Below are 23,193 nucleotides of genomic sequence, written 5' to 3'. Positions count from 1 at the left end.
CGCGTTGAACAAACTGGATAAAGCAGAACTAACTCGAATAAAAATAAATCGCTTTTGTTTCAAACGAGGGTTAATATCTCGATGATGAGAGACACTGTAATCCTTAAAAAATGTTTGTATCGGGTGAAGGATAATTAAGTTTTGTCAAGATTTGGAGACGTGCGACTTGATAATATATCAGTTATCATAATTGTTTCAAATGGCTTTGACCTGTTTAATTTCCATAGTCGTTTTAAAATCGTCGTCATCTTCTTTACGTCATTGGTAAATATAATCTCTTACCACCAAGAGGTAATATAAACAATGTGTGGGGAAGTATTCACAAATGTTCGTCATTATATTTGGCTTTAGGAAGACATGCATTTTTTTATGTATATATAATCATCCATTTGCCTTCTGAAGTGTCTTTGATGTCTTACATTGATCTGAACTGCCATTAATGCACAGTAGTAAATGCTGTTATGTGTTTGGCCATTTTGTTTAGAAAAGAGACAAGGTCTCTGATTATACATTATTATATCTTGTCCGTAAAACATGATTTAAGATCACCCATTTTGCAGCATATGCACTTTCCAGCCACAACAAATGACCGGTATATGGTCTTTTTGTATATAAAGTCCATTGCTTCAGTGGGTACTTTGTCAATGCAATGCTGTGACAAAGCTTGATTTATTGTATCGATTCCAGGCAGCATGAAATGCTCTTAACGCTAATGGCAAAATCTTTATTACACTCCGGTTGCAATACGCAACATATAAGGTAGAATATTAGTATCTCACATTGCATGCGTGTACATCAGCCATGGCCGGTATATTGTTTATCACAGCAATTACAATTTATCTCGGATTGACAATTATGTCGCAAACAATACTCCAGTGGAATACAAGCAAGTATTTGGTGACACTACTGGTGGTCCAAAGATGTACAACGAGATCCAGTCAAATGAATTATAACATTAAAACATTTGGCTCATTTCAGTGGCGGCGCGAGAGTTCATCTCGCGAGTGTAGGTGAAATGTCCTTTAGTGGCGCCCTTACCGAGGCCCCTGGGAGCAATGTTCTTCAGTGACACCCATACTCTGATACAGAGAACACTTTTTATGTCAGTTGTGAGCCTCCCTTCTCCAGTCCCCCTCCGCCCCTTATAAATATAGTTGTTTTTCTTTAAGTATTGCCCAGGGACGTCATTTCAACTTTTTTCGGGGGCGGGTGTGTGTCAAAATTTGAGAATGGTCAGAAATTGACGGGCTTGTTAATTTTCGTATATAGGCAACAGCAATTTTACATTTTACAGCACATGCAAATTCGGGGGAGGGGCCAAATCACACACACCCCGCCCCGCCCCCAAATGACGTCCCTGGTATTGCTTCTGTAACAACAATGTGGTAGTGAGATACTATGAAATTTCAGCTTCAAAACGCTTCTGACGGCTCCTCTCCCATCCCCTAAGGCCTTGCGTCCAGAGGCAATTGCCTTCTCCCAACTCCCTCGCTACGTCTCTCGTTTGATAGATCAAGTGGCAGGAGACAGTTTCGTAAACTGAGCTAATATTGTGTAATAATTAAAGATATGGATATGTTTTTGAATTCGGTCTTTTCCGGCTTGCTTTCTTGAAACTGACGTGAGACATGTATACCCCATCTCAAAAACTGCCTGAATGACAACTATTTTGAGTTGCATGAAGCTATTAAGTAAACAGTGTTTTTTAAAATTATCACCCAGGGAAAGAAAGGGTTTGTGTTCATACCGTGAGCATCGCATGTTCTCAAAAGTGGCATTCAGACATGAAAAATGCATGTATAAATTTGAGGGTGGGGTGCATCAACTTTTTATTCTATGAATTTCCACTGACTTGTCAGGTCAAGTGAACGATATTCTCATGTTTTACTTTATTATCATCCATTGTATACCTATCCCAAAAATATGGACCTTTTTTTTACCTCACTCGTGTATTATTTTTTAATGAATTTTTATATTGGGCACGTGTATGCAACATTAAATTTGTGCATAAAAAACTGTCCTTTGCACCCTCAGTGATTTTGGCGTTAGTAAATGAGCTGTCCGTATTTTGTGTTAAGCCATAGTCTCCGTGAAAGAAAGTCTTCTTTTATCTGCAAAAGAATACTGCTTACCAGGGCCTGTTTGCTGAAAGAAATCCACGGCTTATTTATCGCCAACATAAACCCGCAGATAGAACAAGATAACATTCAGACCCGCATTTGACATCCATATCATTTTAATCAGTACGAGGTCAAAGTGCATCACTTCGTTTACATTAACCCTTGACATTTCTAGCATATCAAAGTAGTTCCCCCCCCCCCCCCCCCGTAGCATGCATTAGCAGCGCGTTATCTGATTGGATGCCGGCGAACGTGTCTGGTCTAGTCAAATGTATTGCTACATTTTGCCTAGGGAGACACTTATTGACAGTAAAAAAACGACACACATGTGAATTTCTCCAAAATTAACCTTTCACGCATAACTTTTTCTTTCGAGAAAATGAAAGTAGGTTATGGAAGCCGCAATATTAAATACCTACTAGATCAAGTAAGGAGTTCAGTCTGCACCAACGCCACTAAATAACCGTCTCTGGTATATGGAGATTTACTATCCATTTCTGGACTTTAAGCCGGGGAAATTCTTTTTCGTTAAAATTCTAACCCTATGCAAAATACGAAACTGTAGAGCGCCACCAATGCCTAAATAGAAGTGATCAGTTTGAAAAACACCAGAACTTATCAAGGTTGGTAACGTGCTCTCTGATTGTTCATTTGAATTCGATTGCTACGGGCGGTAACGTTGTCATGGACGAGAGAATCGTCTCGGCTATTAACATATGCCATGAGTGATCTGGAATGAAGTGGACCAATGGCCATTGGCAATCGAGGGTCTGTCCAAAGTGGCTTATGAAGTATTTTTAACCGAACGTTTTGTATTTTCATCCGAAGTGGCCTGTTCCAAATGCGACTCACATGATTTATTTTTTAAACTGGAAAAAGGGCCACATACGCGAGTGATTTAGTGTGGTCATTTAAGTGGCCGATCAGTATACTGATGCGTATTCATTAGTTCAAGGATGCCCCTATGTGGCAATCTCTTCTTTTCACTTCTCAATTGTTTCTATCTAGCAGTCACTACCTTTATATAACGATTTTATCGATTTGCTGTCCATTCATTTTCCGTTATAGATGCTAAAATAAGGAGCGAAAAAGAGATGATGGAATATATTACTACTGTAACTGATGCGCTCTTTCACGTAATAACTATCTTTGGGTTGAAGATTAATTGGAGCTGAACCGAAACTGTATTTTGCTTATCAGTTGTTTGTATGAATTCATAGTTTATAATAGTGCGGACAAAATGTTATCGATTTCTTTAGACAGCTCACTTCAGAATCCTAAAACTACATCAGAGTAAAGGTTAGTGACGGACTTCATGCATACTGATACCATCAGCGATAAATTATCATCGAGGGACTGAATCGCCATAACGTACAGTGATGTAATAGAATGTAAGATTTTCTTTTTGTGGATTGGCAGTCTAAATGAAACATTTTTCCATAAGAGCCGGATTTATAGCTGCTACAATGCCAGACGATGGGAAATGTCATTGATCAGAAAGAGTCAATAAAGCTACCGTAAACCACTGATTTTTTTATTTTGTTCCCAGGTCACTGGAATACCGCTATTACCCGTACGGGCAGACCAAACATTCTTATCAGATTCATCACATTCCTAAACTCCAGTGTAGTTTGATTACAGGCGCTTGACTTTGACACATTGTGGAAACAATGTGTTAAGAATCAAACAAAACAAAAGGTACTAAGAAGCAAAAACCAGTTGAAACCATACATATCTTTTGTGAATAATTATAACCAGCGACAAGTGAGAAACCTTTCGTGTTCTATTTTTATCAAATTAGCCATCTTGTACATAATGCATGACACTCTACTATGTTGACACCTCTTAGTCTCATCCAACACATTTAATTGGTTAAGACTTAGAAGTGACACCCTGGTTTTCTAATGATGTTTTATGCTTTGTGTATCCCTGTCCACCCATAAGGTGTTATAAGTTTGTTTGTCTCCAAGAAGAATAAAGATAAAAATTTGGTCAGGGTTATTCTAAGTTTTGTTCATCATATGACAGAGCTTAAATTATCCTAATAAAGATTGATCGGATGTACTCCCTTCCCTATACCTGGGCTGGCATTGGGCCTGGTTTCTCTCCTTCCTTACTTTGAACCTAGGGGAGTACTATCCACCCTGGGGACTATTTAAGTGCCAGGGTAGTTTTCCTTCCCTTTCCCTTGTTGTTTTAATATTGAGTAGTGACTCTGCCAGAGTCATTTTAGTCCAATGTGATGTGTGCCTATATGTGTTCTGTTGTATTGTGTCCCCTTTTTCGTATATGGACGGCTCTATCTAGGTTAAATCTTCTATGGTTTGTTTTCTTATCTAATCCTGTCTGTGTATAATTTTGAATCGTATCCAAAAATATATGTTAAAAATAATAAAGTGTCTATATGCATAATATCTTTGTACCATGAGTGTACGAGTTGCATTTTGTTATTTGTATCTAGTTTTTCTATATGACGTGGCATACTGTTGTCCAATTATTTTTGTATTGTTGCACCTTAGTGCCTGAAAGAGGATTGAAATCTTCCATCATGCATGACACTCTAATCCAAATGTTTGTAAAACGGATGATGATCTACAATCTACCTGACTGAGTGCCCACTCAAATAAGTGAATACCAATCCCTTACCTTTGATGTGAGACATGGTTATTAAAGTGCTTTCGACTATCGGCAAGATTAAAGTAACTGCATTTTGGGATAGAAGTAATAATATAAAGTTTTCTAAGATATCAGTGTCTCACTCAATCAATAAGTATGCGCCAATGCAAAGTAAACCAAGAAACCCATTCATCCATACACGAAGCCACTTTAAGCTATTGATTTTCTCAGATAAGGCGATTGCAGAGAATAGGATTTCTCACAATTATGTAGGGCCTAACTATGTTACTCTATCTCTGATTCGAACTTCACCAAAAGAAAGATTTATTCTTCAGAACATGATCACAAAGAAACATTGCGACCATCACCACCATCTCCGATAAGGTTTCCCGCGATGGTCAGACCCTAACACCGGAAGGCCTGGATTCCTCTTTGGAGCTTCTGTAAATGGCATAATATAATTAGTTTCTTCAAATGATTTTGCGATCGCACCATGACAGACTAATTCTTTATATAATAGTGCAGTTTGTTAATATAACTGCGAATCTTGTTTGCCAAATCGATGTGCCAAGACAAATGAATGCGCAGCAATGGCTATGTTAATTGTATGTTTTGGCAGACATGAATATCTCGTGTTATCAAATCTTTAGAAGTGTTAGAAGTAGTAAATACCCATCTAGCCACAAAGTGACTATTATATAAATTGGTGGTAATTACATAACGTACTGTTTGTCATTTGTCATATTTATAGAAGTACGTTGTAATTACCTACGTCCTGTTTGTTATTTGTATATAATTACGTTGTAATTGCATACATCCTGTTTGCCATATTTTCCAAAAGGTACTCTGAAAAGGTACCATATTCAAGAAAGAGAGAGAGAGAGAGAGAGATCGGATTTTTAACGTAGCTTTAACAAGATTGAGTCATATCGCTACGTCAGTAGTGTGATAGTTTATACTAATGTCGAGCACTGGGCCATCATTCCGCAGACATGTTGCACCATATCCCACAGTCACATTATCCTGACACTGGGCTGCCCAGTCAGAACACTAACCTCAACATGCTGAGCGTGAAGCGACGCAGCCCTTTTTAAGGAATGTGTGTAATGTTATTTTACTTCGATATTTTAGGTAAACGGATCGGTCTTAACAGAATCCTCGGAATTAAACTACGTGCTGGTACAATCAAAATTTGGTTTACCTTGATTATAAATCGAAATTTCCTGTACATTTATTTGACTGAAATGGCAAACGTATTAAGGGATCGTTGTTTCTTTTTACTGGTGACATATATTGCGGCTAAACTCTTTTGTATGGTAAGCCTGTATTTAAGTACGAGCTCATTCACATCACACGTAAAAATTTAGCCGTTTCAAGGTATTGTGTTTGATTAGAATTTCTTTCTGCAATGGGTAAAATTCGCTTGTTTATGAACTTTGCAATATTAATACCGCACACGTAAATACTTTTGTCCGCATTAAGAAAATCTCTCTTTAATGCAGCAAACCTCTTATCAGGCTTTGTTTCATTGAAAATATGAAGTCCACGTTGTTCTCCGGTCATTCTCTTTGAGCGTATAGCCCATAGTTAAATAACAAAGAAATTGTATCCGTTTGTTTATGGCTCGCACTTAACATATAATCGTTGTTAAATAGCCTATTTTGTTCTTATTGGTTGTTCACAAATTCATTCGTTATCCGTTTGTCCAACATTTTACTTTCATTGTTTAATTTATCGTATCTTTCTTAAGACATGAAACGATGCAGTGTTAATAGTTTTTTCACCAAGGCTTTTTTTAATTGTAAATTGCTTCGCTTTAGAAAACATCTACTATTGTTGCTCATAGCGACTGCCTGTGCTAAAAAGAATCGTTCAGACTGTTTGTTTTAGTCGCTTTAATAGTGTTTAAATAAGACACGAATTAACACAGCGCGCACCTGCCGGCGTTTAGTTAGGGAAGGCAGGCAGCTTTATTTACCAAGAGCGTCATAATTCCAGATTGTAGACGATTGCAAGCTACTCCCTTTGGGCCCATCCGGCTACAAGAAAACTTTTATTGACCTCTAATCTGCTAACCTTCTTGGCAAATTCTACACGGTTCGTTATTTCTGTTCGCAAGACCAGATACGAGAAATTTGATTTAACATAGGTAGTTTTGCTAACATGAAAACAATAGATAAAGACGTGCTACATCACTGATTCAACACAAAGTAAATACTACATATTGCGACGGCTAGATACACAGGTAAGTCATATACAGATCAGCAACATTAAAATGCCAACAGTAACAACAACTTAGGAAAAGAAAAACAGCGACGTACAGCATACAAATATAGTTTAGTATATTTTAAAATGTTAAGTACCGTCTATACTTGCTTATAAATCGAGTCAAGCTACAAACGCCAAATTTTAAGACCTGTGTTGTTTGTTCCACTGATCACTTCTAACAAATTGCACAGACCAAGATCTGCCGGCGCATTATCCGACTGCAGATCTGGATCTGAAAATTTGTAGTTGGACTTGTCTTATATGCGATTATATACGGTACATGTATGACATCACTGCTGACAGGCACTTGAAAATTCATTTATGAAATATGACAACGTTCTTATTAAACCCACGCACAAAGCCCGTATTCATTAATTAAGATATCAGGTAACGAGGATGCTAACTGTTGAAATGTTTGACAAAGAAGCTAAGTAAATAATTAATTAAAACAAACAGCAAGGGAGCAGAATCAAAACCATAGTAACTCAGCAAAAAAATTGGACACCCTAATCTGCTTGGACACTGACCACTAAATAAAGCAATACAAAACACATTTACACTATTGCCCTGACCATATATGTAACTGTTGAAATGTTTGACAAAGAAGCTAAGTAAATAATTAATTAAAACAAACAGCAAGGGAGCAGAATCAAAACCATAGTAACTCAGCAAAAAAATTGGACACCCTAATCTGCTTGGACACTGACCACTAAATAAAGCAATACAAAACACATTTACACTATTGCCCTGACCATATATGAAATAGCCTGCCAACTTTTGGTATATTTGGGATTGTTCTCATTGTTCCGCATTTGGTTCAGCAGGCTGGGTGTAAAAAATAAATAAAAGGAAGCATACCGTACCTCAGTAGTCTTTACTCATTTGGGGCCCCGAGTGGCCGAGTGGTCTAAAGCGCTCACCGTTACGATCACCGCCATCTCATTCCTGTCTGTGTGGGTTCGAGTCTCGGGTTCGGCCAGTGTGGTTATGCGAGGAAGCTTGCCGGTAGCTTCTTGTGGGTCGGTGGTTCTTTCTGGTGTTTTCCCGGGTTCTTCCTCCACCATTTTATACTGGTCGCCTATCTTGTGCTGGAAAATGGCATTAAACCCTGCAACAACAACAATTTTACTTATGGTATTGTGACCAAAGTTTGGTTTCTGAGAGCACAGAAACAGATCTCTTAATGCAATAAGATTCTTAAAATAATACTGATGTTTCTTGTAACATATTTTCTGTACTTCAGTTCCCATTTCTCTTAATCTATTAATATATCAGTTTGGAAGTTTTTCTTTTCTTAACAGAGACTCGATTGAGATATTACGGTATTTTATTTTGCTCCATTTTGTCAGCCTTTTGTTTGTTTCAGAAATGCCAAAATAAAGTGGAAATAGTTATAGTTTTACCAAATAACGTATTTTTGGATCATTAACTTAATATTTGTGGATAAGTAGTGGTTGAGACGTCTGCAAGACGTTTAATTGTTTTACCGCTTTCTGATATATATATATATATATATATATATATATATATATATATATATATATATATATATATATATATATATATATATATATATATATATATATATATATATATATATATATGTGTGTGTGTGTGTGTGTGTGTGTGTGTGTGTGTGTGTGTGTGCGTTTTAATAGATCATGCAGACCGTTCCGGTGGCCTAAGTGATTAGAGCGTCATCCTCGGGTGAGGTCTTGGGTTCAATCCCCGGTCGACCAGAGACATAAAAATTGTACTGGCAGCTGCCTCGCTTGGTGGTCAGCATGGTTAGTGTTAGGGCTGGTCGGTTTGTTGTCAGGATAAGATGACTGTGGGACATCATACCTAAATATGTGTCTGCGGCATATGCCACAGTGCTAGATATCACTATAAACTGACACACTGCAGACATCGTAGCGATATGACTGAAACATTATTAAAGCTACGTTTAAAAGCCAAATCTCACACATAAATCGTACATTGCAGATATTAATAAGTAAATTTACCCTCTTCACGTGATGACAATTGAGTTTTAATGTTTCTAAGACGCAGTTGTATAGGTTTTTATAACAGTCATCAAACAGTTCAATAGATTTGAATTTCGGAGACGGACTAATAATTTTGGCATTCAATCGATATATAATTTAGTCATCAAACAATCAATGTCGCAGATACGTCATGGCATTCAATCGATGTTAGTAGTCCATTCAAATGACCACTTAGGGGTGAAAGATAAATAAGAGAAGGGGAAAATTATACTTCACGTTATGAAGTAGACATATATTAATTAACGCATAAGTAAGTACTGTATATACTGGCGTATAAGTCACGTGAAATTACAAACACAACACCGCCGCATAATGATCAGACAGATCAGATCCGATTTGTTGTTTGTTTGTTTGTTTTCTTCTACTGATTACTCCAAGCAAACTGCAGACACAAAGATCTGCCATTGCATTATGCGCCGGCAGATGTGTGTCTTGGCAGTTTGCAGTTGTACGAGGCTTATAAGCTAGTATATAAAGCTCTGAACTATAATAATACAGTGGTATGCAAACACAATAAGCGGTTGCTGAAGAAAATTGTGAACATTTATAGCAAGCACATAAACTTTTTTCAGCCGTTTTGTACTCTCTCTTTAGCTGAGTCGAATGTGTTAAAATATTTGTTTCACTTGGACAGTGCTTTATATTTAGTATATGGGATGAAAATTAGTATATACCATGCCATGTATGTATAGAATGGTGAAGCGATAAAAATACAAACAAAATGTGATATATCTGGGAAAAATATATAAACCGTCAACATCAGCAACGTAAAATCAAACTTTCTATGATCTACGCCATTTGTTTCACCTATAAAGCTCGTTGGTACCAGCGTTTCAATGAAAGAGGACGCACAATTCACAAGAAAGGTTTTGTTCTAACCCAAATAAACAATTATTACTGGCGTTTAAATTGTACGCTCTAAACCTTTACCGCTCCGGTGGCCTAGGTGGTTAGAGCGTCCGTCCATGATGCTGGAGGTCGAGGGCTCGAATACCGGCCAAGTCATACCAAAGACGTACGTATAAAAATGGTACTAGTAGCTGCCTCGCTAGGCGCTCGGCATTAAGATGTGAATGTTAGGACTGGTTGGGCTCGTGTAGGGTTAATGTTGACGGGTGAGACGTGATGCTACATGTCTACGATATGATGCCCCAGTGCTAGACATCACCATAAACTGCCACACTGCAGACATCGTAGCGATATGACTGAAAAATTGTTAAAGCTGCGTTAAAAATCAAAATCATACCTACTTTAACACTCCTAATCCAGGGTGTTATGAATTGGAAACTTTACGGTAATTAATGTCAATCGGATTGAGTTGGCAAGGAGCTTTTTCGCGATTTTCACAATAATCCTTTGATAAATAAAATGTGGAACTCAACGAATTCGCAAACGTATCGATCGAAACGTAAACATGGCCTAATGACTTCTCAGCCGGAAACAAAGCACTTTAACAAAGTGTCATTAAGACAAATCCTTATGTACCCACTGGCTGCTAATGCAACCCGCCGATGCTTCTTGGCTTGCTTAATCGAATTAGAGCAGTCAAATTGCCTCGCTGAAATATTTGTTTTAGGAATTAAACAGTTAATTGAGATAAGCAAGCTGATGAAATTCTAGTCTATACAATAGATTCGTGTACCCGCTATGTTTACTTTAGCTACAATGTTGGCGTTTGTGAACATGAAAGAGACCCAATAGGTAGTTACCGTCTATACTCGCTTATAAGTCGAATCCAACCGCAAACTGCAAAGACCCAGACCTGCCGTCGCATAATGCGCAGGCAGATCTGGGTCTGTGCAGTTTGTATGAGTAATCAGTAAAAGAAGCAAAACAGACCCTGGTCTGCAGGCGCATTTTGCTACGGTAAATCAGGATCTTTGTTGTTTGCTGTTGGACTCGAATTATAAGCGACTATATTATGTCCTTTTGTATTACGGTCAGCTGGACGATTTTAGTGGCAGCCCAATCTGCACACGAACGGGACTTTGCAATAATTATGTGTATTGATATGATTTACAGTGTGGTATCAATACAGCCTTTCTTTTGCGTTTAATACTTTTGTCGCTCCGCATGACTTAGGTTGGAATCGGGGACCTAACCAATGTTTCTTACAATGTAAATTATCTTCACTTTAAACCTCGAGTTCAGAGTTCTATTTGTTCGAGTCATCGACTGTATGGGCTGTGATATCTCTTGCCTTGATAGTTGCAAATAATAAACGAGGAATGGTGTTTGAATCAGATTCATATATATATATATATATATATATATATATATATATATATATATATATATATATATATATATATATATATATATATATATATATATATATATATATATATATATATATAGATCAGCAAAACCTTCGGCACTGAAGACACTTAAGGCAACCCTAATCATGGCAAAGATTGTTGAGATGGAACTTGATGATTTTGTGACTAATAAGTCGAAATTTGTTTTTCAGAATGCTTCAAACTGATGTACGTTTTACGCAGATTCGTCGTCCGGGGGCTTGGCGTGGACTGTCATAATGCCGTGCCGCGCTGGAAACGGTATCTGCTTTGAGAATTTAAGAAATACAAAAGAGAGGCAAAGCCTGTGTCAGACTACTCACAGATTCTTAGAAGAGACCAAACACAGCTTCAGTTAATGTTGTAAATTGTAGAAGATCATCGCAGAGCATTTCCTGATATGCGGAAAGGCACTGTGATTAAAGGACGTCTGATAAGTGGTTCTGGTGAAAAAGGTTGCATAGTTTTTGAGACAGCTGTGTGTAGTTTGGTAAGCAATAACAATTTTCAGTTGATTTATTTCTTTGTGGGAAAGCTATTAGAATAGCAAGTAGCATTAACACTTAGCAATACATGCTATTTGTCTAGATTTATAAACTTTGAGTTCGCTGAGCAACCGCTAAATCTTGAACAATCTGGGGAAAACAATGTTGGTCCTTAACATTCACACACACACACACACACACACACACACACACACACACACACACACACACCAGACAAGCCGTTGAAATAAGTGTAGTCATAGGGTATATCATTGCAATGATTACATGTTAGGATTTTAATCGTAGGATGAACTGAAATGATAGGTTATGTTATTCAGGGAAATACATTCATCAATAGCAGAAAGATGGAAAAAAAGTTGAGAGCATATAGTAACAATTAGAAGCTGATAAAAAAAGTTGTTAATATCTACAGCCACTTCCTTTTTAGCTATATTTCGTTATTTCTTTTTTGTGAAAGCACGATTGGGTGGATGGATGTGTCAACGGTAGTTCTCCGTTTCTACAAGGACTCTTTATACAATGTCTTTCTTTTTAAAAAGGCATTATTATTTTTCATAATGCGCAAGAATCTCGATGTCGTGCAAACATAGCAAGAAAACTATGGATACGTCTGGAACTGCGTAAAACCATACGTCCAGAACGTAACAACAGACAACCATAACGTACAACCAAAGGTCCATAACATAAAACCAGACATCCATAACGTACAACCATACGTTCCTAACATACAACCACCCGTCCATAACGTTCAACTATATGTCCATAGCAAAAAAAAAAAAACAGTCATCCATAACGTAAAATAAAATGTCCATTACATAAAACCAGACATCCATAACGTACAACCATACGTCAATTACGTTAAACCAAACGTCCATAACGTTCAACCATAAGTCCGTAGCGTGAAACTATACATCCTTAATGTAAAACCATGCGTCCATAACGTTAAGCAATAAGTCCATAATGCAAATCCATACATTCCTAACGTTAAACAAATATGTCCATAACGTAAAACTATACGTCGATAACATTAAATCCATCCATATACTTTACATGATCTAGAACTGTTTATTTGTTTGTGAATTCCAGGCACATTAACAATAGTTGTTGCTGGATAGAGAACAAAAATAGCTTTATTCTAACGTACACCCTCTTTTTCCCTTTTCCCTACCCCTTTCATCAACCCCACCCCCAATAGTGGGTTATTCTAAACGATTTATAAAATAGCCATTTGACACTCCTAACTTCCACGAATTTTTAAAACAGCTTTCTGATAAATAAATGTGTTTACACTTTTATTACTTGAACATCCATCTATTGTAATCACCTACTCAAATGATTCACAAACGTATAACTTGTTAATTAGTTAATTAATCTATGTGAAAATGGACTTCTGGCGGAAAACAATACGCCAAAATAATCAATATATTAAACTTAAGAAAGACACCGTTCAATCGTTCGCAATTAGAACTGCTTGACGATCACTGTTTAGATGTTTGCTGGTATTGAAGGATTCGAATTACTCAAGTATGGAACATTTGTGCAGAGAATTTAAATTGTTATCCCGATATCAACGCAGTAATTAAATTCTAATTCGTACCAATAGCTTCGTTTACCCACCGCTAAACTAATATTTGCTTATGGACGACTCTCCCGCAGGACGCACAAACAATTTTCAATAGATACAATACTATGAATGTTGTTTAAGGCGACGTAAAGGAGACCTGGCACATGTATAAATCTTGCCTTCAATTCCAAATACATCTATCACAACGTTTTATTTACCTGCAAGCGAACAGAATAATATAAATGTTGTAAAAAAGTTGAGGATGGGACTTAAGCAAAGAACAAATAGAATACGCGAAAACATTGCATTCAAGTTGTTAACGCGTGTCTGTCTGTCCTTAAAAACAATCCAAACTAAAGATGTTCTCTTATTTCACACTCATAATAAACCATCAGGAAATTATGTAGAAGGTTGTCTCGCCTGCTTCGCCAGTAGATAATTCAAAAACTCAGCATTTCCACTTGCAAGAAAAGTCGGTCAATACAACTAAAGTTTTCTTTTATGGCAGCTTATAAAACATGCCAAATTGCCTTACACGTCAGAGAAAGTAGAAAGGACATACTATCATCGATTATTGAGATATTGTATAATGTTATAATCATCGATACTTGAGATACTGTATAATGTTATAATCATCGATGCTTGAGATATTGAGATATTGTATAATGTTATAATCATCGATACTTGAGATATTGAGATATAGTATAATGTATCTGATCGATATCTAAGTTTAAATCCTGTTTAAATAAGAGTAGTTAGAAATGAATGTCTGGCATGATAAACAGGGAATACATTTAAGGAAGGAGAAATTATTGTCTAACGCTGGAACTGATTAAAAACTTACCAGTATACAAATAAACGCCAGAAGCACAATAATAGTGTGGCTTCCATATAAAGGTTGATAAACTTTTCATCTGTATTTAAAGTTAAATATGATCGTTTATTCTTTTGTTAATAATAATTTTCGATTTTCGTGAAGGCTGTTTCGATACAACTCTGGGGGGAAAAAAACGTTCTTTGAGATGCTGACAAAGCCTGTGTCATGCCGTGAAAACATGGGTGAACATAGGTGAAGGGACACAAATTTGATCTGGCGAGGCCTTTTCATAAGAATCGGACACGAAACACCTCTTCACATAATGTGGACCTCTTTAACGCTAGTAGAGCAAACATAATAACTTGACCTTTTGACCTTATATTGCAGCATACATTATAACCTGGTTACACGTAAAGTAGTTCGTAACATACACCCACTTTGCCTGCATCGTCAAGGCAAATTATACGCTTACGTGCCATCGATATTTTGTTGGTTCTTTCTCGTAGCACGGATGAACTATATGTTTAGTAACATTAAGATAGTTAAATATTCGTTATCCGCTTGATCGTGCTGCTGTGCACAAAAACAAAAGGATATGAAATACAATCGTGTATCGGTTATTACAAACAAAGTCATCTGGACTCAGACAAAAACGCACAAAAAGAACAGCAGCAACAACAAGAAGACGAAAGTAAAAACAGCATTCTGTATTTACTGCACTGTTTGGTTTCAAATTTCCAATTCTTATTGCAAACCGCTGCAATTAATATCACAACGACGAAGGCATAATCGGCAGCTGGAGTACATTGTGGTCTTTTATGTCGCTTTGCAGTCAATCTGAGTTTGAATTAATGAAGCGGCTGATAGCATGTGTATAAAATAAGTACCATCTTTACTCGCGTATAAGTCGAGTTGAACTCCAACCTGCACAGATCCAGATCTGCCTGCGCAAAATGCGTATGTGCGTTTCGTTAGGAGTAATCAGTAGAATAAATAACAGAGACCATAATGTGCAGGCGCACTATGCTACGACAAATCAAGATTTTGTCGTTTGCGGTTTGACTCGACTTTATAAGTCGATATAAGTATATACGGTACGTGGAGATAAAATCTCTTTATATTAACTTTCAAGGTATCTTGGGTTGTATTTAAGACTGAAACAGCCGTTTGTGACAGATTGTCATATCCATATCAAGGTAGATTAAACGTCCTTTCGAATCAAATGGCGACCTGTAACCATATATACACACCTAAAGGACCCGTCCAACTGCATACAGAAAAAAAAGAACCTGATCGGCCGTAGCATAGAGCATCGCCAGAGCAGGGTCTTTATTGTTTTTTCTACATATTACTCATAACAAAGTGAATTGACCCAGATCGGACGGCGCAGTATGGGACGGCAGATTTAATTCTATGCAGTTTGTAGTTGGATCCAGCTGATATGCGAAATGAACGGTAGTTGGTTGACGCAAAACACGTTCGACAAAACACGTCACTCGATTTCAAGCGTTGCTGAACAATCAGAACGTTGCATTTTTACATTTTTGAGTAAAATTTCCCAATCTTTGGTAAAATTTATTACTCAAAATATTGAGTCAAATTTACGTCGGAGGGGACATATTTAATGAGGAATAGTTTCCATTTTTTTCCCCTTCACAATAACTGTAGAAAATTAAGACTAAAATCTGACCTCGTGATGAATCACGTCCCGTTTCAAAGGAACCAGTTATACTAGATTGCAGTATTGACGCGATAGTAATTGTTTGCAAATTTATTTAATTCACCAACTGGCATGGCGCCATTAACACGTCTAATTAGAAACACACCCAATTAGGACATATGCTATAGTTAGAATATATGATTTGGTGTAATAATCCATGGCGCTCTAATTACACGTGGTCGTTTATTTTTGTGATTATCTGTAGAGGAATAACAATAACTTTCAAATTACGAGCAAAGGTGAAATGTGACATTAAGAAGGTACACCAAATAAAAACATAAACGAGGTACATAACTTACGGATAATGGTGGGAAGGTATGCAAATGTATTTTATTTATTGTAATTGATACCTATTGAAAATCCATACATATTACTTTATTTCAAACTTTGACAACGAAGGAGAATAGGAGAATGTTTGTTGAAATACTACGTTGACACAATTCATAATTTATTCACATTTATACGTTTCACTTGATGACAACCTATACATAATCGTTTCCCTCACCTTTTTATCCATTATACATATACATCATTCATCATTTTGCTCTTAGAAATTCAATATATATACCTCGGTGATAAGAGAAGAAATGGAAAAGAAATATCTGGCTATCAAATTTTAAACATTTGTCTTACTATATCGGTCTCATTAATGGTTCTAAATGAACTGACGCAGCCTGTAATGTTTCTGGTTTTTGCTAGATATGATGTCATACGTCTTTATCTGTTGCTCGTGCTTTTGGTTCAAAGCGTCTTTTCCAGTTCAATCATTGCAGGTTTAATAGATGCACATGCCCTGATGGGCGCAAGCGTCCTAAATTAAAATAGTCCGTCTGTCATTGCATCTTTATCTTCTTTTCTTATTAGATTTTTTTTCTTTCTTATTTCCAGGTTTTTGGTGGAGGAAGAAGCCGGAATACTCCCGCAAAGAACCACCGACCCAAGGGAAGCTACTAGCAAGCTTCCTCACATATCGACACTGACTGAGCGTACGACTCTATCCCACTCGGACAGAGGTGAGAGGTCAGTATGCTAGTGTGTAATCAAGCCTCATGCCTTCATATAACCGTGTATGCTAGCGTGTAATCAAGCTACATGAACTGATATACCCGTGTATGCAGGTATGTGATCATATTTCATCACTTCACATAGTCGTGTATGCTAGTACGCAACCAAGCTCCATGAATCATGTAAATTATGAATCCACATTCGTAAATAAGGTTTTCAAAGTTAAAATAATGTTGTCCGGTTCACGTTTTTAGACATTGTTAATCGATATGTATGTTTATTAGATTAAATATTACCACACCCTCCCCCAGAAGGAGATCTCGTCCTACCTAACAAACAGATACAAATCACTAGAATGGAATACACTGAACCTGTCTCGTTGATCAAAAGGTTGTTTTCTTCTTTTTTTCTGTTGCACATAATAGCAGAACAATTTGTTTTGTTTTTTCTTCAAGATAAATTGCTTTCCTAGCAGAAAGAAGAGGACATATTACATAGGAACGAAGTAGTCTTAAAGAAAACCGTCTTACCAGACAGTTGCAATCAAACAAGACACACGTGTCTGGCAAGGAAGATAATGCAGTGAGTTAATCGAATATTGACAGTCAGCTTCTTGTAGAAACATTTACATATTTTTGTGCAGCTGTCACAGAAACGATAAATCATTGTCTTGATTTATTTGGAGTTTTCCTTTATTTGTAAAGTATTGAATTTATATTAAATAGGGTTGAATAATGAAAACTTGCCCCACATACAGTCTAATCCCAAGGTTGTGAATTCCGAAGAAAGCCGGTTTTTTTTTTCGCAAATTGTGTTACACTAGTGTATTGAAAATAATGTACATTTTAAGAACCATACATTTAAAGAACCTAATCCCGAATATAAATGTACATAAGTTTGTTTCGACTGTATGCAGGGCCGACAAGATGGGGGAAAACCGGAGATATATCCGAACAACACTTTTTAATTTTATTAAGAAACAATGTTTGAACAAGAACATGGAGAGGCCCGGGTGTTTTTTACCCCAGGGCCCGTGATCGCCATCTACGGCCCTGACTGTATATGGTATTTTTTGGGGGAGGGGGATTTTCGGGGGGTATATGCTAAGACTTCGTGACTGTGGGTAGTTTAGTGCCTGGTCGCTGAACCTGTCTGAGGAGGTTTTCACGTGCAAAATTAGATAATTAACTTACACAGCCCCAAGTGGAATGCGTAAAACAATAAACGATATATATAGATATATAGACCTAGAATTAAGCATAAACAGGCCCAGCTCTCGATGATAATAATTAGCCTACATTGTTTTCCCCTGAATGCGGATAGAAGTAGGGATATTTTGTCCAGTGATCAGTAATCCCGTATTACACTGTACAGCTCAGTGTCTGTTTAATCTAAAGGCTAAATGGAACCCAAAGATTCCTATAATTCGATATTCGCATGTACTCGGCGTGCCTGCTCTTTTCTCTGAGAGGTGTGACTGGTAAAATACCTAGTAATTTCGGAAGCTCGAGGTTTAAGTGAGGATGTGTTGAAAATACGGTTATTTCTAAGACTTGAGGTATAGGCGAGGATAGGTTCAAGACAAGGTGCACATTTTTTTAACAATATAGAGCAAAAAGGGCCATGCCAAAACTTTGCACTTGGTTCAAATTAATCTCAGAGATTCATAATAATATCTTCAAATATCTATGAAAAAGAAAACAAACAAAAAAAAAACCCCAATGAAACAAACAAAAATATTTTTTTATATAAAAAACCTCAACAAGTATGTATGTATGTATGTATGTATGTATGCATCCACACACACACACACACACACACACATGCACACACACACACGTTGGTATAAAGCAATTTGATATACCAATATTGTTAATATATGAAACTCTGATCCGCCCATATTTGACCTTTAAACGGGATTAAGTTTTTACTTTGCCCGAGAAGAATTTGCCATGGGTAGAGTTATCTGTCTGTCTGAGAAGAATTGGCCATGGTTAGAGTTATCTTTCTGTCTGAGAAGAATTGGCTATGGTTAGAGTTATCTTTCTGTCTGAGAAGAATTGGCTATGGTTAGAGTTATCTTTCTGTCTGAGAAGAATTGGCCATGGTTAGAGTTATCTTTCTGTCTGAGAAGAATTGGCCATGGTTAGAGTTATCTTTCTGTCTGAGAAGAATTGGTCATGGTTAGAGTTATCTTTCTGTCTGAGAAGAATTGGCCATGGTTAGAGTTAATTGGCCATGGTTAGAGTTATCTTTCTGTTTGAGAAGAATTGGCCATGGTTAGAGTTATCTTTCTGTCTGAGAAGAATTGGCCATGGTTAGAGTTATCTTTCTGTCTGAGAAGAATTGGCCATGGTTAGAGTTATCTTTCTGTCTGAGAAGAATTGGCCATGGTTAGAGTTAATTGGCCATGGTTAGAGTTATCTTTCTGTTTGAGAAGAATTGGCCATGGTTAGAGTTATCTTTCTGTCTGAGAAGAATTGGTCATGGTTAGAGTTATCTGTCTGTCTGAGAAGAATTGGCCATGGTTAGAGTTATCTTTCTGTCTGAGAAGAATTGGCCATGGTTAGAGTTATCTTTCTGTCTGAGAAGAATTGGCCATGGTTAGAGTTATCTGTCTGTCTGAGAAGAATTGGTCATGGTTAGAGTTATCTTTCTGTCTGAGAAGAATTGGTCATGGTTAGAGTTATCTTTCTGTCTGAGAAGAATTGGCCATGGTTAGAGTTATCTTTCTGTCTGAGAAGAATTGGCCATGGTTAGAGTTATCTTTCTGTCTGAGAAGAATTGGCCATGGTTAGAGTTATCTTTCTGTCTGAGAAGAATTGGTCATGGTTAGAGTTATCTTTCTGTCTGAGAAGAATTGGCCATGGTTAGAGTTAATTGGCCATGGTTAGAGTTATCTTTCTGTTTGAGAAGAATTGGCCATGATTAGAGTTATCTTTCTGTCTGAGAAGAATTGGCCATGGTTAGAGTTATCTTTCTGTCTGAGAAGAATTGGCCATGGTTAGAGTTATCTTTCTGTCTGAGAAGAATTGGCCATGGTTAGAGTTAATTGGCCATGGTTAGAGTTATCTTTCTGTTTGAGAAGAATTGGCCATGGTTAGAGTTATCTTTCTGTCTGAGAAGAATTGGTCATGGTTAGAGTTATCTGTCTGTCTGAGAAGAATTGGCCATGGTTAGAGTTATCTTTCTGTCTGAGAAGAATTGGCCATGGTTAGAGTTATCTTTCTGTCTGAGAAGAATTGGCCATGGTTAGAGTTAATTGGACATGGTTAGAGTTATCTTTCTTTCTGAGAAGAATTGGCCATGGTTAGAGTTATCTTTCTGTCTGAGAAGAATTGGCCATGGTTAGAGTTATCTGTCTGTCTGAGAAGAATTGGCCATGGTTAGAGTTATCTTTCTGTCTGAGAAGAATTGGTCATGGTTAGAGTTATCTTTCTGTCTGAGAAGAATTGGCCATGGTTAGAGTTATCTTTCTGTCTGAGAAGAATTGGCCATGGTTAGAGTTATCTTTCTGTCTGAGAAGAATTGGTCATGGTTAGAGTTATCTTTCTGTCTGAGAAGAATTGGTCATGGTTAGAGTTATCTTTCTGTCTGAGAAGAATTGGCCATGGTTAGAGTTATCTTTCTGTCTGAGAAGAATTGGTCATGGTTAGAGTTATCTTTCTGTCTGAGAAGAATTGGTCATGGTTAGAGTTATCTTTCTGTCTGAGAAGAATTGGCCATGGTTAGAGTTATCTTTCTGTCTGAGAAGAATTGGCCATGGTTAGAGTTATCTTTCTGTCTGAGAAGAATTGGCCATGGTTAGAGTTATCTTTCTGTCTGAGAAGAATTGGTCATGGTTAGAGTTATCTGTCTGTCTGAGAAGAATTGGCCATGGTTAGAGTTATCTGTCTGTCTGAGAAGAATTGGCCATGGTTAGAGTTATCTTTCTGTCTGAGAAGAATTGGCCATGGTTAGAGTTATCTTTCTGTCTGAGAAGAATTGGCCATGGTTAGAGTTATCTGTCTGTCTGAGAAGAATTGGTCATGGTTAGAGTTATCTTTCTGTCTGAGAAGAATTGGTCATGGTTAGAGTTATCTTTCTGTCTGAGAAGAATTGGTCATGGTTAGAGTTATCTTTCTGTCTGAGAAGAATTGGCCATGGTTAGAGTTATCTTTCTGTCTGAGAAGAATTGGTCATGAGTAAAGTTGCCCGAGAAGAATTGGTCATGGTTACAGATTTCTTTTCCAATCTTTGTTGGAGCATGGGTATGAAGGTTGGAAAAAAGGAAAGGTGGCTTTGTAAAACTTCACCATATTCTGGAATCGAATGTACAGTCAGGTATATAAAAATACAATAGTAAATATATATTGATGTTCCAGTTCATATTCTATGCGAAGACATATCACGACATACCTATTTATATTCAGAAATAATTCCCACCATGGTGTATTTGAAGTCTTCCTAATTTATATATCCCAGCAAATTATTTAAATTATAATTTGTCTGCATATATGATATTATCAAAGCATTTGCTATGCAGTGGAGAATCAAAGGTAGGGACAAAGTTGTGAAACTGAATTTTATTGGTTGAAAAAAAAATTACCTCTTGATTTGCTTCCAGTCTTAAAGACTGACGTGCGTTGTACAGGGAAATCATTTACTCCCTTTCATGAATTGTCGTATTCAGAACTATCTATCTCATTATCACGCAAGCTGGACACTACAGCATCAGAAGTCTGGTCAGCTCTCACCGCATGTACTGGCTTATATGACGAATCCAACTGCACAGACCCAGATCCGCCGTCGTATAATTCGCCGACAGATCTGGGTCTGTGAAGTTTGTGTGTAGTAATCAGTAGAATAAACAACCCTGATCTGCAGGCGTATTATGCTATAGCAGATGAGGATCTTTCTTGTTTGTAGTTTTGACTAGACTTATAAGTGAGCATATACCGTTGTTTATTCACCGAGCCTGAGTTGCATACATTTTCAGAAATGCAAAAGACAACCACAAAGTAAATGTAACATAAACTACCTTGAAATCTGATTGAAGCTCACTGTATACAAGACAATACACATATAATTTTAGACTGTTCTCACGGCCGCATACAAAGACAAAAGGTCAGTTATACAAAAACGTCGTTTCTATAATGCTGTGTTTTGAGTACATTTTCCGGTGCAAATATATTTTTCGTCGTTATTATAAAATATCCCTGGAAATTTTAAGTCACAAATGCAACGCGAAGATTGTGCAACCTCTGCTTGTCGTTTGTGTCTGAGGTGTTTATTCCTTTGTAAGAAATGTGAGCTGATAATACTTCCTAGATCGGCAAGATTCCCAACAAATGATGCGCGAGATTATTGATAGCTCCATCAACAATTATGAGTGAACTGCTTACAGAAGAAAACGAACCAATTGTCATATAAACGTATTGTACAACTGTGCGTGGACATATACTGTGACAGCAATATTGAAGGAGCAAAACAGACCACTATTTTAATGGCACAAACAGACGAGAGAATGGTTGTTGTTGTTGTTGTTGTAGGGCTTAACGCCATTTTTCAGCACGCGATTGGCTATACATGGCGGCCAGTATTAATGGTGGAGGAAGAACCCGGGAAAACCCCGAAAAGAACCACCGACCCACGAGAAGCTACTGGCAAGCTTTCTCACATACCCACATTAGCCGAATCCGAGACTCGAACCCACGCAGACAGAGGTGAGATGGCAGTGATCCGTAACGGAGAGCGCTTTAGACCACTCGGCCACTCGGGGCCCCCGAGAGAATGGTAAAGTGGAAGAGTACAGATAAATCTGCAGATAGCATAAAATATATATTGAATCTATTTCACAGACATAAATGACACACAAAACTTTTGTGCCTTGAATATGTCAAAGGTGTCACATGTATCCTATAATTATGTCGACATGTCAGTTTTATTGAAGGACATCGAACATGTTAAACAGTCCGTGGGCATTCCAAAGTCAGTTCAAGCGGAAACGCGTATAATGCAATGATGAATATAATGAATAAACGAGTCAGTAACGAGTACATTGCCACCTAATGTTGATACTTCGAAAACAATTCAGTCCGACTCTATACTCCACCAGAATTAAAAATTCAACATAGGTGACACCAAAACATATCCAGAGCTGTTAAATCAATCACGTATTCCAACAACAAAAAGCCATGTCAGCACTCATTCAGAAAGAAGTAACTCGTTACATACCACATACTATGTAATG

The 23,193-nt window shown here is 37.3% G+C and overlaps 1 long non-coding RNA gene across 3 annotated transcripts in view; it reads left to right on the top strand.

Annotated features, from left to right (window-relative positions):
• Positions 1 to 23,193, top strand: part of LOC149801376 (uncharacterized) — a 115,651-nt gene that overhangs the window by 33,220 nt on the left and 59,238 nt on the right. Inside the window, exons 3-4 of one of the 3 annotated variants that reach the window (XR_016420631.1) lie at positions 11,523 to 11,839; positions 16,845 to 16,969. This is a non-coding gene — a long non-coding RNA (uncharacterized LOC149801376). Of the gene's footprint in view, positions 1 to 11,522; positions 11,840 to 16,844; positions 16,977 to 23,193 lie in introns of all 3 variants that reach the window. The other 2 variants (XR_016420630.1, XR_016420632.1) reach the window with 2 other exon arrangements.

The sequence above is a fragment of the Sinohyriopsis cumingii genome, chromosome 4 (genome assembly GCF_028554795.1).
Source record: "Sinohyriopsis cumingii isolate HCF-2022 chromosome 4, ASM2855479v2, whole genome shotgun sequence".
NCBI classification, from domain to species: Eukaryota; Metazoa; Mollusca; class Bivalvia; order Unionida; family Unionidae; genus Sinohyriopsis; species Sinohyriopsis cumingii.
Note: the sequence above shows the minus strand (reverse complement) of the source record. Positions and strands in the feature narration are given on the sequence as shown.